Source organism: Chrysochloris asiatica, unplaced genomic scaffold (genome assembly GCF_000296735.1).
Source record: "Chrysochloris asiatica unplaced genomic scaffold, ChrAsi1.0 scaffold00015, whole genome shotgun sequence".
NCBI classification, from domain to species: Eukaryota; Metazoa; Chordata; class Mammalia; order Afrosoricida; family Chrysochloridae; genus Chrysochloris; species Chrysochloris asiatica.
In genome coordinates, this window is record NW_006408533.1 from 21,565,659 (window position 1) to 21,572,136 (window position 6,478).

Below are 6,478 nucleotides of genomic sequence, written 5' to 3' on the forward strand. Positions count from 1 at the left end.
TAAACTTGCTATTCTCAACCTCATAGAATCCCAGCTAGCACTCACTTAACCTACCTGCCAACTTTTATTTTCAAGTCAGAACTTTATGTGTTTTTTTTCTATTCATGACTTTCATCTATAACATTGTAATTCTCACTAGCTCGAGATGATTGAGTCCTATAGACTTTTCTCTCATGTAAAATTTTGGAATCCATGTTGATACTATTTTGAATGATGATTATCCCTTTAACATCTTGAAGTTATTGAACTTCAGCTTCCATTTGGCATCAATGTGAAGTTTATGAGAATCTATCTTGAAGTACAGGATGGTAGAACATGTAAGAATAAAAATATAATATTCCTCAAGTTAGCATCTGATATCCCACAATCTGATTCTGAACAATCTTTCCAAGAATGTGCTCCTCATTCTTGATTCTATAAGCACATTCCACGTTCACAAATCTGAGTTTATGTTTTCTTAATAATTGTGCTTCCTCCTCTTCCCACACATTGGAATTCAACCACATCTTTCAACTTCACCATAATTTGTCCTACTTGATAGATGACTTCTCAGAGTAGTCATGAAATATTTTTTAATTTTTAAACAACTGATTCCAAGATGCCAACCCAAGATTTCTTCAAGTAGCAGTGACCAATCAGACATGGTATTAGTCAAGAATATTAGAGCATGGAAGAAGAATAATGATTGTCATGCGAATGAAAGGAACCATATAGACTCAGAACTGTGGGTAATCCAAAAGAAGGTGGAATTGCTTAATGCTTGCTGTTGGTGACCATTCTTAAGAAGAGCTTAACAACTACACTTAGAAACAACAACAGACCTTAAGCAATTATTTAATAAACAAGAAAAATTGGTAGGAAAAAGGGTAGACAGTGACTGAAGAAAGTTACTAGAGGAACATTAATAGTTTCTATAGAACTTGAATTCATTCTGTAGACAATGAGTTCGTTATTTTGGAGTGTTACTGCTGTTGATGATTGTTTGGCGTTGATTCGTGTTCATGGCAATCCCACGTGGGCAGAGGAGAACTGCTCAATAGGCTTGTTTAAACTGTGGCCTTTCAGGAGCAGATTGCTAGGCTTGTCCTTCAAGGCATCATTGAACACATTTGAACGGCCAACATGAATGGCTAATAGTAAAGCTCTTAACCATTTGTACTACAATGATATAAAAGGAGCTATGCTTTAGGGGTGGCAATGACAACAGAATGTAATGAAATGGTGAGATAGCTTTCAGGAATAAGGGCGATCTAAGCTCACCAGCTGCTCCTTGGAAACCCTATACAGGATTGCTATGGGTCCGAATCGACTCGACGGCACTCAACAACAACAAAGGGCCCTAAGTACTCCAAGGAAGATTGGCCTGGTTCAGTTAATCCACCCAGACCCTATGGCATCCCTACAACATACATAATGTTTCAGTTTTGAAGGAAATTTGTTGTTCTTATTGTGTGCTCTCAAATTGGTTTCAGCTCATAGTATCCTTATGTACAACAGAACAAAACAGTGCCCAGATCAGCACCATCCTCACATTCATAGGTATAGTTGAGCCCATTGCTGCTGCCACTGTTCCAATCCATCATCAACTTTCCAGTCTTTCTTTTCCTTGCTGATCCTCCACTTTACCAAGCATAATGTCCTTATCCAGAGAATTGTCCCTCTTGATAATATGTCAGAAGTATGAAAGACAAAGTCTTACCATCCTGGATTCTAAGAAGCATTTTCACTGTACTTCTTCCAACACAGATTTATTTGTTCTTTTGGCAGTCCATATTTCTTTTAATATTCCTCTCCAACACCATAACTCAAATGTATCAGTTAGTCTATGATCTTTGTCTATTGTCCATTGTCCAACTTTCACATGCATATCAAGTCAATTGCCTTGGCTTGCATAAGGCACACCTTAGTCTTAAACTGACATTTCCTCTTGAACACTTTAAAGAGTTCTTGTGAGGCAGATTCAAATGCAATTCATCATTTGGTTTCTTGACTGCTGTGTCCATGAGTGTTGATGGTGGATCCAAGAAAAATGAAGTCTTTGACAATTTCAATCTTTTCTCCATTGATAAAAATGTTTATTGACCCAGTTGTCAGGATTTTGGGTTTCTTTACATTGAAGTGCCACTAATACTGAAGGCTATGGTCTTTGATCTTCATCAGTAAATATTTTAAGTCCTGTTTGCTTTAAGCAAGCAAGGTAGTATCATCTGCATATCACAGGCTGCTAATGATATCACATTCTTCATTTAATCCCATTCCTAGAATTATTTGCTCAGCGTACAGATTGAGTAAGCTTAGTGAAAGAATATAATGCTGGTGCACACATTTCTTGATTTAAACCATTCAGTGTCCCTTTGTTCTGATTGAATTACTACCTCTTGGTCTATGTACAGGTTCCTCATGAGCAGAATTAAGTGTTCCAGAATACTCATTGTCCACGATATTGTCCATAGCTTGTTATGATCCACACAGTCAAAAGCTTTTGCATAGTCAATTATGGTATTCTCTGCTTTCAGACAAGGTCCATCTGACATCAGCAATGATTCCATGCTCTCATCTTGTTCCATGTCCTCATTTGAAATGGCAATTCCTTGCCAATGTACTGTTACAGCCATTTTTAAATTATCTTTAGCAAAAACTTACTTGCCTGTTATCTTAATGACATTTTCTGATGATTTCCACATTGCATTGGGTCATATCTCTTTGGAATAGGCACAAATATGGATCTCTTTCAATCGGTTGGCCAGGTTTCAATCTTCCTAATTCTCCACCTTCCAGTGAGAGGCCATAAGGAAAAAGATCAACACGCCTCATCATACCCATCCCTACTTACCTCCTGTACCACGAGAAGAATGAAGCCCAAGTGCTCCGTCATCACAAAGAGTCACACATGATTTAGATCATTGCCACACTGACTCGTCGCTACATATGCCATCTCTTCCTGGTACTCCAAACCAGTCAAATGTACTCTTTGGATTGTGCACACTGACTGGATCCTGTACAGTGTAATATTTACACTTTGCCAATCTTCTGGTATGCTACTTCACATCTCTAGGCCTCAGTTTCATCCCTTTTGAAAAAGGAGAAAATAAACATACTTGAAGTAGAACTCTGTTATGCAAATTGGTTAAGCACTCAATTACAAGCTGAAAGAAAGGTTGACAGTTTGAACCTACCCCGAGGTGTCTTGAAAAACAAGCCTGTTGTTCTACTCCTGAAAGTTCACAGTTTTGAAAACTTAGGGAGCAATTCTACTCTGCATACATGTGACTTCTGTTATATTACCAATTTGATTTGGTAAATAATTATTGTTGTTGTTGTTAAAATCTTTGTGTGTATAGGTCTAATATCTCTAGTTCTAGTAGCAGCATATCTAATAATGACTCCTCTTTCCAGTAACTGGAAACACAAGGTTTGTATCCTTTTGGACACAGTAAATATGTATAATTAACAATTGGATGTGATGACAAATTTTGGAGATATAATAAAGACGGCCAGAAACAGGTGTGTAACAGTGCCAGAAGAACAGCTGCTATATTTGAATTGGTTGAAAAATGGAAAAAATTGGTTTTTGTAAGAAGTCAACTTAGATCAGAGTTTCTTAAGCTAGGCACCTCTAACAGTTTGGGTCAAATCTCTTTTACTGAAACGAGATGTCCTGTGTGCTGTAGGATGTTGGCAGTGTCCCTGGACTCCATCCAATAGAAGCCAGCAGGCTTCACTCTCATTTGTGACAAAAGAAAGATCTTCTGATACTGTCAAATCTAATCCTGGGAGGTAAAAATCATTCCCAGTAGAGAACCACTAATTTAGATGATAAACAGTAACATGGAATCTGGCATCTCATTGCCAAGTGTATGACTAAGTGAGCTTGCAAAACTTATCCATAATCGCTGGAATGTCAAAATATACTAATGCATACTGTGCAAGGCCTCTCCTACTCAGGGCAGGGTGACTCACTAAGAGACCTGTCTGTGTGGGTCTGCTATCCTACGGCCTCTTGCCAGCTCCACCTCTGCCAGCAATTCTGCCAAGTAGACTCAGATACAGGTGGCAGCAAGGAGCACTTCACATTTAATTGATGCAAAATTGGATTTGGGGTAATTGCGCATAATTAGCCAATTTTAACTCAGGCCATGTTTTTAATTCTTTTGCTCATCTAAAGTACCACCTCTACGGTCTATCACTTGGTTCGTGACCTCAGTCTGTAGGTCCCAATAAAGCACAGCCTCCTCCCCACCATAAGGCCCTCTCTAAACTCCATCACACAATGAAATCCTGATTCTCTGTGAATAGCTTCCACTACTGAGAATGTCTACCAACACCCAAGAATCCATTCATTTCTCCTTCTACTGTCTTCCCAATTATATGACCTATTCTTGAGGGTTGAAGATCACATTTTGAATTTTGTTATTCTCCTACATCATTTGTATTCTGCCTATTAATGAGGATAGATAGGTGCCCAATAGGTAATCTTCATTAATATTATGTAAATGATTACATTTATGCAAAATAGCATGGCAATATGACCTGTGAACTGAATATAAAAATATGGTGGCTTCATTTCAGTGTCATGATAGTGGCAATGAAACCTAAGAGAAGGTATGGGCGAAATTGCTTTAAATTGAGATGTTTGGGGAATTGTCAAAGACTTAGCTATGTTATTATGGACATCTGCTAAGAATGCTAAGGGTAAACAATCACCTGAAAGATATATTTGCTCACATGCAGTGGGAAACAGCAGCTCATTAGCTCTCTGCTTAGCTCGTTAACTCACCAGCTCGTTAGCCCTCTGCTCGTTAACTACTTAGCTCTGATTAGCTCTGCTCACTTCCTACTCCTATCACTCACAGTGTGAATGAACTGTAAATCTGCCAAAGCAACAGATGGCCATTCCAGGTCCAGGGAGGGAGTTCAGGTTGTGGAGGACAGAGCCTTCCTACATTTTTCTGACCTTGAAAATATTACATTTTATTGAAGTTTGTGAGTTATGTTGCAGCTTCCTTAGGAAAGAAACTGGCATAGTTGCTGTACTTTAAGATGCAGAAAGATTCACTTAGAGAAAGGGCAATAAATCTATTGGTTAATCATTAATTAAATTGTATGGCACAGAATATATGCACCCTTGAGGTTCAGGAAAGCAATTATTTGATTATTTATATGAAAAATTATTGTTTCCTGTTATTTAGTTTATGTGTGCAAAAAAATACTGATTTCCATGTATTAGAAACTGAAACAGCCACATGGTCAAAATGGCTATAGCAAGGTCAGGCCTTAGTTTAAAGTAGATTTGATTACCTGCTCGATTTCCATGATATGTCACATCTATTTCCTATGAGCTGGAAAATTAGCTGGAAGTGATTGATTGCTAACTTCAAGGTTGTTGGTTCAAAGCCATAAGCTGTTACTTGAAAACATGATTCAGTGTCACTATGAGTCAGAACCAACTCAATGACACTTGGCAGTAACAATAACAAAATATTGTGCTTCCAGATATCCTATAATTGACTAGTTTCTAGCAAGTCTTTTCCAACTCAGGATGACCCCAAATGTATCCTAGAAAAACTAGGACTTTCAAAGATTGACTCTTTTAGACATAGGTCACTAGACCTTTTTTCCCCAAAGCATCTCTGGTAGACTCAAACCTTTCATCTGGCAATCAGATACACTAACTGATTGCACCACCAGTACTCAGAACTTGAAGGTATATGTTAACTGGAAATGATGCAAAAATAATGTTTCAGATTTTCCCTTTTTATTGATTCACATATTCACATGAGTATAGAGGCATACTATAGCCACCCTTACTATAAGGGGCATTCTGGTCTTACTTCTCCCTATGCAAATTTATTTGTTCTTCTGGCAGTCCATGGTACTTTCAACAATCTTTGTCAGCACCATAACTCAAATGCATAAATTCTTCTATGGTCTTCCTTATTCTTTTCCCAACTTTCACATGTATGTGAGGCGATGGAAAATACCATGGCTTGAGTCAGACCTATCTCAGTCCTCAAACTTACATCTTTGTGCTCCCATAATGTAAGAGGTCTTTTGCAGCATCTTTGCCTGATGGAATACGTTGTTTGATTTCTTGACTGCTGTTTCTATGAGCATTCATTGTGGATCCAAGCAAACTGAAGTATTTGACAAATTTAATCTTTTCTCCACTTATCATGGTGTTATTCTACAACCAATAGCTTAATCTAAATCTATCTTTCACATTATTGGACAAGATTCTGAATAGAGCATAGTAGAAAGGATAGTTACATTTTGATGTGGTGGCAAGAGATTGAAGAAATACAGAGATGGATCTGGTACGTTGGTAGAATAATCCAGGTGTTCCTGAGCATGGAGGAACTCTGTACAACTGAGTGAGAGGGTCTTGCCAGTGGTAGGGGACAGGGAGATAAAGACAGCAGTACTGACAGCTAATTTTATCTGCCCTGCACTGTAATGGATGACTGGTCTTGTCTGCAGG